The sequence below is a fragment of the Lathyrus oleraceus genome, chromosome 7, assembly GCF_024323335.1.
Source record: "Lathyrus oleraceus cultivar Zhongwan6 chromosome 7, CAAS_Psat_ZW6_1.0, whole genome shotgun sequence".
Lineage (NCBI taxonomy): Eukaryota > Viridiplantae > Streptophyta > Magnoliopsida > Fabales > Fabaceae > Lathyrus > Lathyrus oleraceus.
The window spans coordinates 292,784,506-292,798,431 of NC_066585.1; positions in this window are offsets into that span (position 1 = coordinate 292,784,506).

Below are 13,926 nucleotides of genomic sequence, written 5' to 3' on the forward strand. Positions count from 1 at the left end.
CAATCATAATCAATTCCAAAAATTATCAAATAATTCAGGCTCAATCACAATCCATAACATAGCATGCATATAAAATTTAAGCTCATTTGGATCATGGGAAGATGGTCAATTAAAATCAGGAAGTCAAGACAATTTCAAGTATGCACAAAGAAGTCAAATAAACATGTATCAACTTCAAAAAATCATAACTAAATGAAAACAGATGAGAAATGGATGGGATCAACACCAACGCAAAGCTCAAGATGTCTAGTATGCACATGTAAAATTTCATGATCATCCAATAAAGTATGAGAATTTCACAAAGGAAATGGCAAGAGGTGTCACACAAAGTCAACATTTTAGTCAAACAGGGGATAAAATCTCAAACAATTTGGAAATGGCATAATTAATTCCAGGAAAATTCACAAGTGAACTAGACATAGAAGAGAAGGTTCATGCAAAATTTCATATTAATTGGAGGTCAGGAAGCATGTCAACAAAAATCATGAAATTGCATATCATTGGTGTGACACAAATTGTCACACCCTACTTCAAAAATCCATATCACACACACCACACATGATAAATGCACAAACTTTACATCAAAATGAACATGAATGAGTGTAGATTAACCACAAAAAATTTCAGGGTCATTGGATACATCATCACAATTTCACAAAAGAAATGGCAAAAGGTACAAAATGTGCATACATGTCAAGAAACCTAGAGCCATTAAAAATCCAGCCAACCAAAAATTCAGCAAAAATCATGATAAAATAGTAGACATTCATGTGATCATGATGGAAAAAATTTCATGAATTTTGGAGTTGAAACGAGTGAGAAATGAATTTTGTAAGATGAGGAACAAAATGAGATAATTATTAAAACAAATAAATGAATTAAACAAAGTAATTGTGACCGGTGGCAGTATGGTAATTATGTGTGACTTTTAGTGAAACGGTGCGCACCGTTGGGTGAGGTGTCAACTAGCGACAGGTACATGGCAATGGCACAGCGAATTCCTCATGCAAAATAACCCAGCAACGACCAAATACAGTTTAAAGAAAATCTGGAAAATAAATTAGGGTTTGCTACAGTGCTACAGTATCACTTCATCATCTTCACAAAACGCGATTTCACAAAATTTCCAGAAATGCAAATTGAACATACAATCATGATCAGCAAGCAACATAGAACAAGAAAGTAACATTCATTTTCACTAAGTCATTGTAAACAAAACAAATCGAGCAAAGGTATGTTTGGTCACAAAATTTGAAATCCAGATTTATCACAGCATAGTTAACCATTTCAAGCAATCTATAGTTCATTAGAATCAGCAAAGAGTGAACTATCATAAGCATGGCATGGATTAGAGAAATAAGGTGGTCGAAACTTTACTTGATTTTGAAGAAACTTGAGATGCAATGGTTATTTGGGTGATGTAGCTCGAAACAGATGAAGTTAATGGTTGATAATGATGACTGCTTGAAGAAAATCAGCTCGAACAACTCGATTCCACCTTGAATTTACACTTGCCATGGAAATGCCTTGAAGAAACAGAACCCGAAAATGGACTTCCAGCTGGTGTTGTGTGCTTGCAAATGCTCTCAAATGTTGGCTAGAGTGAAGAACAAACCAATGGAGATCGTGTACTTTGAAGGTTTTGAGCAGAAATTGAAAAAAAGTAAAAATGGAAAATGAGAGAGAATGAGGATTTCTGTGCGTTTCAGGCTGCTGCTAGGGTTACAATGGCCAGAAAATGCAACTTATATTTGCTGTTTAAGCTTGGCTAATGATGTGCTAACAAGGATTAGCTTAAATGAAGTGAAATGCATAATTGCTAATTTTGGACAAATGAACATGGAGGTGTAGAGGTCTGCACGAATTGGGCCTTTGAGCATGCTTCAAATATCAATTAAAACCAATCCCAAATGGCCAAATTGCTTAAAACTTGCTAAATTAAAAAGTCAACTTTTTTCACACTTGAAATGAATAAAGTCAAGTCCAAAAATGGCATTTTGCATGGTGAGGTTTTGGTAAAGGATGAATGCATTTTTGGAAAGAGGGGGTTAAATGGAGCTTGTAGGAAAAAACCCCATCAAATTTGGCCAAAGGGTTCATGAGATATGGCCATTTGAAGTTCACAAATTTTTGAAATTGAATTGATCATATCTTGCAAACCATACATGGGATTTGAGAGTTCTTGGACTTTTTGAAAATGGGAGAACAAGATCTTAAACTTTCATGTTGGGCAAAAATTCATTTGAAGCTTGTATCATGATGTAAGTTTAAGATCAAGAAGTTTCCATTTTTGGCAGTTGAAATTACAGGTCCACTTTCTATTTTGGGAAATTTCTGATTTTGCTTCAAATTCTTCCATGATGAGGTTTGACATGATACATGAGGCTTGTATGGACATGAATGAGCTCCTTCAAATCAATTCTATCCATCAAATCACTGATTAAATCCACAGTTGACCAAGTTTGACTTTTCTAGGGTTTTGGGTGACTGGAGCATTTCTGATGAATTCCAAACCCTAATTCCTTGAGAACTTGACTTCAAATGATGTCCCAAGTTATATGAACTCTTGATTATTGATCATGGTGCCCAAATTCTGCAAGAATGGCCACCATTCATTGCTTTGACTGACTGTTGACTGACTTTGACCTAATTGCTGATGATTGCTTCAGCTGCAAGTAACAAGGTTAGAATGACAATATTTTTGTACTTTTTGGTTAATAAACATATGAAAAGCAAAGATATACAAATGCAAGGCATGCTTGGTGATCAAGAATCAACTCACAAGGCAACCCACCCACTAGGAGGGAAACTAGGGCATGCAGTGATCCTTGAGGCCATGATATGATATGATATGGGCCATGAGGGATCTTAGGGCCCAAAATTGGGGTCTTACACCAGGGTAATAGGAATAGAATTGAATTTTGTTTCACTGAAACTCTAAATTCATAACCTGATTTTTGTGGACCTGTGGGCTCAAATGAGAGAGGCCCAAGTCCAAAAAATTTCTGTTATATTTTATTTATTTATTTATTTTTCGTTTTTTTTTATTATTTATTTTTTTATTTATTTTTTTCGTTTTTCGTTTTTTTTTCGTTTTTCGTTTTTTATTTTTTTTTAAACACGTGGGCTTCGCCTAGCGAGCATGACAGTTCAAGAAATTCCTCTGAGCGTAGGTAATTCTGGTGGCTTTTCTTGGGACTCGCTAAGCGACCCATTCTGCTCGCCTAGCGAGCATGACAGCTCATGAACAAACTTTTGCTCCTTCAAGATTAACACTTTGACTGACGAATAGACCCCATTTGAACCTGTTGGAAGTATCTCAAGCCATTCCCTTGTGTTGACTGATCATCTAAATAGAACCCACAAAATGTCTTGGATGATACTCAAACTTCAAACAAAAGATGTTAGGGACACATTTTTGTGCTTTTGGTTAGTAAACAAAAGTAAGAGAAACAATGATGTATAATTCAAGCATGCTTGGTGATCTCAAACCAATCACAGGGGGTCCCACCCAAAGGCAAAGGGAACCAAGATGCTAAAGATCCTTGAGGCAATGCAAATGCAATGTTATGATGCCATGAGGGATCTTAGGGTCAAAATTGGGGTCTTACAGATGCCCCTATTTAAGGTCATTCTAGCCGGAGAAGTGAAGGTTAAAATCTTCGTCTCGACGGGGTAGAATGGGCTTAAATAATAACAAAGAGACGAATTTTGGTCTCTAAGAGACCTCATGATGGAAATGTAGGTATGAAAAATGGTAGCACTCTGTGGAGATATGTGTCCACAAAAGCAAAGAAATCAGAAGCCACTGATAATCCATATGAGCAATTCACTCCATGGGACCAAGCCCTTGGGGACTCTCCTGGGGATAGAAAAGGGATAAAAATGCGCGAGCAGGTCACGACTCAAAGCGTGGGGAACAGAATTCCAACGGGAAAAGATCCAATGGAAAGACTCGAGCTGACTCGAAGATGCATGTATTGGGGAATATGCCAATACAGCAAAAAAACTATCCACAGCGGATACTTCGGATAAAATCCGGATGAAAACGATCCACTAAGGGACTTCGCTGGGGATGTCCACAAGGAGGTATTACCGATTACTGGGTAATAAGCTCAAGGAGACATGTGATCTGAATGCCAGGTATGAGGGTGAGAGATATAACATGCTCAGGAAGAGATGAATATCCAAGACCGGTATAAGGGTGAGAGATATCAAAACTTCAAAACATCTGAGGAAAACCTAAAAGGTATACTTCAACTCAGGGATTCTGACTCCACAGGGGACAAAAAGTCATTTTAGGGAGCAGAGAGGAAGGTACACCAGGGATACCGGTTACTGGGCATATAATAGGTGACCAACCAAGGTGTGAATTGGGGAATATTCCCAAAACACTCATCATCCAAAAGAGGGCTAAAAGCAAACTCGATTACAGGATGGATATTCGATTCCACAAAAGGGATACGAATCTTACTCAACTGGGGAAGAACAAAAGGCTTCAGACCCGAGAGTGCATGAGATATACTATCTATTACCGTCAGAACATAGATAATATACTCGCATGGACGATTATCCACAACCGGTTACTGGGTTAATAAAGGATAAATCGACCAAAAAGAAAAGGCATCGGGATACCGAAACTAGGTATATAATGGTGACCAATTCAGGGGAGAAACAATCGTTACCAACAACAACAAGGTAGACGAGAGATGACCCATTGGGGATAAATTGCGTAATCAGGGCAATTATCCAAGCAAATGAGGGGATATCATCACTGAATATTGGATGAAGATAATTGTCACCAATTAAAGATGAGCAAAAATAGTTACTCTGTAAAAAGGGAAGAAATAGGGTTTACAACTACCGGTATGAGGGTAGAGAACCACAAACTCCGCCGGGGATAATAATTACTAATTATTGAGCAATTATTCATTTACCACGGGGAAACAGGAAAAGAGTCTCAAGAGACCGATCTAGGATCAAACTAGATAGGCACACCAAATCAAGACTTGTCCCGGTGAGGATATAACTCAATGGGGAAAACCATCCCAATATATGTGTCGGGAAGGAACAAAAACAATCGACATCCACGAGGATATAACCCGGTGGGGAATATGGAAGAAAGGATAGACGCTTTCTACTTATGGAGCTGACTCTATATGGAGAGATCAGACACACACATCTGCTCGGGGAAGTATATCACCAAATAGCAGGAGACAGCAAACAACGATATATGGCAAAGAATGCAACATGAATATCTGAATGTTATAATTATGCATGAATATGCGTGGTTTATGTATGATGTATGCTGACAGACAGACATATTTAACACAACCAGGTGTCGCAACCTGAAAAATACAGTGCGCGAAAAAACAACCGGCGAAAGAAAATGACAGAAGAGTCGCCACCGTGCGTTATTCATCCCAAAGGAGGGAAAGGAAACGCTCGAAGTAAACCTGAAAAAGGAAAGGACAAGACGGGGTCTCGCAACCAAATCTTGGGTTCGGGAGTCGGTTATGCGAAGGGAAGGTATTAGCAGCCCTACGCATCCGTAGTACTCTACAGGATCCACTTTTGTAGTTCTTGTCTAAAGGGTGTGGGTTTATCTAATGTACTATTTACTAAAAAAAGGGTTAAATGAAAATGACTCGCACGGATGTCGCATCCACTGCATACGTATCTCATCTGAATATGAGAATCAGAGTCTTCGTAGCTCGGCTACCTAGGGGTTGGGGGATGTGTGCTCGCTAAGACATCGCGTCTTATGCCTACGTATCTCATCTGGAATGAGAATCAGAGCAAGCCGTAGTTCGGCTAACTACGGGGTTGTGGATTGGGTTTTGGACGAACGACGTCACTACGCAATCTACCGGATGCTCGACCTTTGGAGACTTACTCGCCTGTAGTAGAAGGAGTAAACGTGTGTTATGGAGAAGAAAAATCAATGAAGGGTTTGTCTGCATTGTAGGAACGCGCATGCAAAAGGGTAATGAGGATAAGACCTCATAGCTCTTAACCCTGGACAAAGGAACCTGCATAAAGTAAACATAAAAACATTGCCTCCTATCGAGGTCTTCCAGCTAGGAAAGCAGTAAGATGCGGGAAAAATGTAAAACTACCACGCGGATAAAGATCCGAAGTAACAACAATTAGAGGAATGGGAAACCCTGAGATCCTTCCAAGCTAACATCATCAAAGAAAGTGGGTCAGTACAGGTAATCGGAATGAACCTCCAGGGGTTATCCCACAAATAAAGTGGGAAACCACGCAAGTTATCCCTGCAAAAGTCATGTGAGCCCTCACAAAAACTCAACAAAAGGGTTAGTGAAACACCATAAGCATTTTTTTCATGGATAACAGTATGGTTTCAGAAACCTCAAACCCTGTGGCATACACTTCGGAAATCATGTGATTAAACATTCAAGGCATAGGTTTCACCCATTCATAATACATCACACATTTAGAACATTCAAATTTAAGGCGTAAAATAATGGGAATAGGGCAAACCTGATTGGAGAGCTTAATTGAAATTGAGTTGCACCCGTGAGGCCCTTCAGGGTTTGGAGGCTGCTCTGAATTCTCTGTCAGCTCTTCTCTCACTATCTTTTTCCTCAGGGTTTTGTTCCAAGGAAACCTCAGAGTATTTTGCTTCTCTTCCTTTTTTCTCAAGTGAAGCCTTGGTATTTATAGACTGAATTTCATGGTTTTGTGGGCTCAAATGAGAGAGACCCAAGTCCAAAATTTTTTATTATATTTTATTTATTTATTTATTATTATTTTTATTTATTTATTTTTTATTTATTTTTATTTTTATTTTTTTCGTTTTATTTTTTCATTTTTTTTCCTTTTTTTTTCCTTTTTTTTTAATTTTTTTTTTCGGATCTAATTCTGTTTGACATGATGAAATGCAATATGAAATGCTAAATGAATGCATGAATGAGGAGGGCAAATTTTGGGGTGTTACAGCTGCCCCTATTCAATCATGAGCTAAACCGAGTAGGATGAAAGCGAAAAACTTATCAGACAAACGGGGTGAGCTGTGATTGAATACCAAAGATAGACCGAAAATTTGCGCTCCGAGAACACCACAAAAACGCGGAAATACACCGTGCTGTTTATTTTTCTTCCGATCCTCTGGCTTAATCTGGAGTTTCGATCCTCTGGCTGGATATTAATTTTGATCCTCGGGCTGGATACGATTTTGATCATCTGGCTAGATCTTCTTCGATCTTCTGGCTAGATCTCCTTCATTTCGATTCTCTGGCTGAATCTATTTCCTTTGATTCTCTGGCTGAATCTACTTCGATCTTCTGGCTAGATCTGAATTGTTTCGATTCTCTGGCTGAATCTATTTCCGGTCTTCGGTCTAGACCTGACTTCGATCTTCTGGCTAGATCTTCTTCGATCTTCTGGCTAGATCTACTTTGTTTCGATTCTCTGGCTGAATCTATTTCGATCTTCTGGCTAGATCTGGATTGTTTTGATGATAAATTCCCATCATTAGGATCCCGCATCTGAGGCATGCGCTGGTTGACCCTCTTTTGACATCTACACCCAACCTTCATATTAGATATGCAACTTCGAGAATATTCCACTTTTGGGCTTCGTACATATTCTTCGGGCTAGAACATGTTGTAACGACTCCTCAATTAGACTTGGGCTTGCTGGGGAAATAAAGCTTGTAGGCGACTTCCTTGGGGAATCTTCAAATTGAGCCTTAGGCTGGCTTACTGGAACACGATTCTCAGGCTGAATCTTCGAAATGAGCCTCAGGCTGGATCACTGGAACATGATTCTCAGGCTGAATCTTCGAAATGACCCTCAGGCTGGATCACTGGAACACGATTCTCAGGCTGAATCTTCGAAATGGACCCTCAGGCTGGATCACTGGAACACGATTCTCAGGCTGAATCTTCAAAATGACCCTCAGGCTGGATCACTAGAAAACGATTCTCAGGCTGAATCTTCAAAATGACCCTTAGGCTGGATCACTGGAAAACGATTCTCAGGCTGAATCTTCAAAATGACCCTCAGGCTGGATCACTGGAAAACGATTCTCAGGCTGAATCTTCAAAACGACCCTCAGGCTAGATCACTCAGCTTATGTGTATGCTTGATATGATATGCATGCAAATGCAAATGTTATGCATGGTGTAAAAAGAAATCTGCTTGGGGAAGCAAACTCCGGTAGGGAACAGATCGCTGTATCAATCCTTGAATGCTCTGTGGGGAATGATCCGTCTGCCGGGACCAATGAGCCACCAAAAATAAATTGGCTGCTTGAAAAGTTGACCTTGCGGGGGGAGTATCAACTATGGAAACTTTGTTCGGCGAGGCTCTGTGAGGAGAGTCTGTGGGGAAAACACTTCTTGGGGAAATGTCGTAGGAAACGGCCTTTGCTGGGGATATGAACTTGCTAATCGCCCTAAAGCTGGGGATTAACAAATCTGTTAAAAATAATCTGCTGGGGAATGAGATGAACACTGGGAACGCCACCCTCTCATCTGTTGGTTATGCAACCACTCCGCTGTTGCTAGGAAGATACAGTCTGACACTGTCAACTTCACTGGGGATATATAGTTTGGATACTGTCAACTCTACTGGGGATAGAGAGTTTGGATACTGTCAACTCTGTTGGGGAACATGCTCTGCTGAGGACAGACTTTGTCAACCGCTTGGGGATGAGGATTCATGACTTGGCATCCGGTTCCTGTGACCTGCAACCAAAAATACATGTATGCCTCGGGGGAATTACTCGGTTTGAATTCACCGTTCGGGATTAAGCACATTCAAAGAAATTTTAAATGTTTTCCTGTGCGAATCATCTGCAAAAGCCACCATTATGTTCATATGCAATATGTTTTATCAAAAATTCGGACATTTTTGCAAACAAACTGATAAATGAAAAATAAAGAGGCTCTTTAACTGAATTATTCGACTCTTAATGGGGAGAAAATTTGTGCCAGGAATAGGCGAGGGTATCACGAAGCTGATCCCTGAAAAGAGGTGATTGCTATAAAAAGAGAACTATCCTAATGACAACGGGGATACGGGGTCCCACTGAGTTTCGACTCTGCTATGACTCGTATGTCCTCAAGACGCTCTGCTCATCTTGCTTTCTGAAGTGGATGATTAGTCGATCTTTAACCTTCGAAGATTGCCGGATTGAATGAAACGGTGATATAACACTGATGAACTCAGATCGCAGTCATTCGCTTATTCCCTAACTTTTGCCTGGATCGCCCCCTTTTCGGGTTTTCAATCCTTCGGGATACCCATTTTTGCCTGAGCCGCCCTTTTGGGTTTTCGACTGACCGGGTGTACTCTTTTTTTATATCCCTAATTTTTGCCCGAACCTCTTTATTCTCTTTTTTTTTTTGGTTCGTCGGGATGCCCTTTTTTTGCCTGGACTATTCTTTTTATCGTCCAGCGGGTCTATTTTATGCGAAGTATATTTTTTTTTAACTGCGTCTGAGTTAATAGGGGACGGTAATCCTTCGCCATCCATGGTTGTTAGCATCAAAGCTCCGCCATAGAAAATCCTTTTAACCACGTACGGACCCTCATAGTTCGGTGTCCATTTGCCCCTGTGATCTGTGTTGGGAGGAAGAAATCTTTTGAGTACCAATTCACCGACTTGATACCCCCGAGGGTGCACTTTCTGACCAAATGCTTTCTTCATTCGTCTCTGACCGAGATACGTCAATTCTGGGTATGTAGTTCCAGCATATCACCTTTTCCCGTTGGTTTGATTGATGACCAAAGCTGAATCCCCGTATACATCCAGGGTTTTAATCTGGATATTGACGGCTTCCTCAAGTCTTAGGATACAAGCTTCGTATTCGGCTTCATTGTTGGTGCAGGGAAAAGTTATTCTGGCACCAAATGGCATATGAACCCCCTTCCGGTGTGGTCAACACTACACCAACTCCGCGACCATTGACGTGGACCGCCCCATCAAACATCATAACCCATTTGGATTCAGGGTCAGGCCCCTCCTCCGGGAGTGGTTCCTCTCAATCTTTCGATTTGAGAAACATGATGTCCTCATCAGGAAAGTCAAACCTCATAGGTTGGTAATCATCAATCGGTTGCTCTGCAAGATAGTCTGACAAGACACTTCCCTTTATGGCTTTTTGTGAAGTGTATTGGATGTCATACTATGTCAGTATCATTTGTCACCTAGTAACCTTTCCAGTAAGTGCTGGCTTTTCAAAAATATACTTGACTGGATCCCTTTTTGATATCAATAGAGTCGTGTGAGTCAACAATATACTGTCTTAGTCGGCGAGCAGCCCATGCCAAAGCGCGACATGTTTTCTCGAGCAATGAGTATCTTTGTTCACAGTCGGTAAACTTTTGCTAAGGTAGTATATTGCATGCTCTTTTCGACCTGACTCGTCATGCTGACCGAGCACACAACCCATTGACCTTTCTAACACAGTCAAGTACATGATCAACGGTCTTTCCTCTCGGCCTGTAGACTGGCCCCGATCTTGATCTCTTTCTTGTCGTCTTCGGTACCAACGTTGATGGTCTCAACCACCTCCTGATAAGGTGTAATAGCTCGGTCCTCCTGTTTCAACAATCTGGCTAACCCTTCAGGCAATTCACAATCTTCCTCAGCCCCTTCTTCGGCTTGATAGATAGGATTCTCGAAGTCATACTTGGCCATAGCAGTGTCGTTAGCAGTGAGATCCGAGTGGTCGGCTCTGCATGATGGAGGATCATGCTTTACCTTAGAATGAGAGATTTTTTTTGAAAGAAAGAAAAAACAAAAAAAGAAACATTGCCATTTTTTTTTGTAAAAGTAGAAAAAAACTGAAAGAAAGAGAACACAAAATTGTTTGCAAAAGCCGTCCTTTATTGATGATAAAAATAATTGCGAAATGTAACTAAATGGATGGCCCTACAAATGAGCCGTTACACCTTGGGCAAAGTGTAAGACTTTATTATGCATGTAATAAAGGAAAACAATAAAAATCACTCTTTCAGTAGAGTAACCCGGACGGTTTTTTCAGACGACCAATTGTCGAGCTTTTCTCCCGGGACACACGGGCGAATCCAGCTATCTAAGTCACAGTCGCTGTCAGCCTTGTCTTCATCTGCAACATTGACGATGTGGGGAGAAACCAAACCCCCGCTGGAGAGAGTACCGGTTTCATTCTTCTGAGATCCCGGAGCATACCCCAATCCAAACTTGTCTTCTTTGATGACTGGCTCCACAAATTTGCCCCAGCCTTGGGCATTACCAGCTTTAACCACTTCGACAGCTTGCTTGTATGAAGAGATAGAAGTCCCGACCTTCTCAAACTCAGGTGAAAAGACAGCTTTGGGAGCGACCTCATTGATGTTTGTAGTTTCGAAGCCCTGACACAACATCTCATGCATCTCGCCATCCATCTCTACATACTTAAATGTAGACAGGTGGCTAACAAAAATATCCTCTTCACCACATACAGTGACGATCTGACCTTCTAGTTCATATTTGAGCTTTTGGTGGAGGGTAGAAGTAACAGCATCGGCAACATGAATCCAAGGCCGACCTAGCAGACAGCTGTAGGCAGGCTGGATATCCATCACATAAAAGGTGCTCTTGAACACCTGCGGTCCAATCTTAACTGGCAACTCAACTTCGCCAAAAATAGCTCTCTTAGAGCCATCAAAAGCCCTCACAACTAAGTTACTTGGCCTCAGGATGGTGTCATCGCAATCCAACTTCGTTAAGGCTTTCTTTGGAAGAACATTCAGAGAAGAGCCTGTATCAACCAAAACATGGGAAAACACCACCCCTTTGCACTCCATTGTGATATGCAAGGCTTTGTTGTGATTCCTGCCCTCAGATGTCAGGTCATTATCGGTGAAACCTAGCCCCCGGCTAGCGTTTACATTGGAAACTACCGACTCCAGCTGGTTAACAGTTATCTCCGATGGAACATAGGCCATATTCAGTACTTTCAACAAGGCTGCTCTGTGCGCCTCAGAGCACAGCAATAGTGAGAGAATGGAGATCTTTGAGGGTGTCTGATTTAGCTGGTCGACTACCTTATAGTCACTTTTCTTGATAATCCTCATAAACTCATCCACTTCCTTCTCGAATGCGGTCTTAGGAGGATCTTCCTCAGTAGTAACCTCTTCGGCGGCCATCTATTTCCCTTTAGCCTTGGCAGCTGCCTCGGCTTCAGTATTCGCGCGTAATGTTGACGGTGCAAATAGGCGTCCACTGCGAGTGAAGCCACCAATCCCTCCAACATTATCTACAGCGGAGCTACCAATGTCAATGTCTTTTTCGTTAACTTTCTGCCCCTGGCAGTAGATATCAGCCCCATAGTGCCACGGGATAGCACTGTCTTTCTCATACGGAACAGGTCCTGGTACCGTGATGGTGATTGGACCAACCAAAGTCGGTTGAGGGTTGTCAGAGTAAATTGTGACTGGTGCTGAACTTTCGATGTTCACCGCTGCTGGTTCTGTACTTTCTGGGAAATATATTGTTGTCGGAGCGAGTCTCTCGGGAACATATATTTCTTCAGGAGTGAAATAAAACGTCACCGTCGATACATCATTCTTCACCGGACGGGCCTGATCGAACTGAAGACAACCTTCATCTATCAGCTGCTGAATACCCCTTCTCAAACTGTCACATCCGTTTTCGGCAGCTTGACAATTTCTGCATTCTTCCCACAGCCCGGGAAAATCTGTCCTTTCAGAAGTCGGTCTTTAACCACCGATAGAGAAGTCTTCACCTTAGTCACATCAGAAACCAAATTCAAAGTTTCCCCACTATCAACAGCATTAATCATCTGCCCGCCGTGAGCCAGCATCGGGTTCTGGATAACATTAGGCACCAGAGCAAAATTGATAGCCTGGGCATCTCTCAAATCTTGTACCTTTAACTGGAGAGCCTTTTTTCAATTATCTGTAGTATGGCCAGGTGCGTTGGAGTGAAAAGCGCATCTGGCGTTGACATCATAACCTCTAGGCAAGTTATTGGGATCGATTGGTGGGGCCAGAGTTCTCAATGTAACCAGATTCATGTCAATCAGCTTGGGAAGTAATACTGATTAAGGCATTGGGGTTGGCTCGATGACCCGGTCCGTCTGCCTTGGACGTTGTTGATAGTGTCTCTGCTGACCCAGATTACCTCGTTGTTGATTGTTGTACCTGGGTTGTTGTTGCGGATGATATTGCGGTTGAGGAACAGGTGTTGGAATAGTGACTGCGGCCACTTGATCTTGATAATAATTAGGGCGTCCTTTACTCCTGCCTCTGTCGGCATACACAACGCTTGCCTCGCCTTCTTTTCTTCGCTGACCGTTACCAGCAAACGGTCTCTTGGGACCTGATGGGTTGAAAACATTATTGTTTTGAATTCGGCCCATCTTCAACAGACTCTCGATTCTTTCTCCAGCAATTACTATCTCTGCAAAGCTGATTGACGGGCAAGCAACCAATCTCTCAATATAATTGCCTTGAAGAGTGTTCATGAACATGTCCGCCATCTCCCTTTCAGACATAGGGGGTTGGACGGACGCAACAATCTGTCTCCAACGCTGAGCGTATTCTCTAAAGGTCTCCTTGGCAGTCTGGGACATACCTTGCAACAAGGTCCGATTTGGAGCCATGTCCAAGTTGTATTGATATTGCTTGACAAAAGCCTCTGCCAAGTCTTTCCAGCTCTTGATGGTAGTACGAGACAAATAAGAATACCATTCACGAGAAGCTCCAGTTAGACTGTCTTCAAAATAGTACATCCACAGCTTTTCATCTTCCGTGTGAGCTCCCAACCTTCCCAAATAAGATTGGAGATGAGTGCGTGGGCAAGAAGCCCCGTTGTATTTCTCAAAAGTAGGGGGTTTGAACTTGTGAGGAATCCTTACTCCCTGAACCAGACCAAGATTTGTGACATCAAAGCCTAAGGAATTT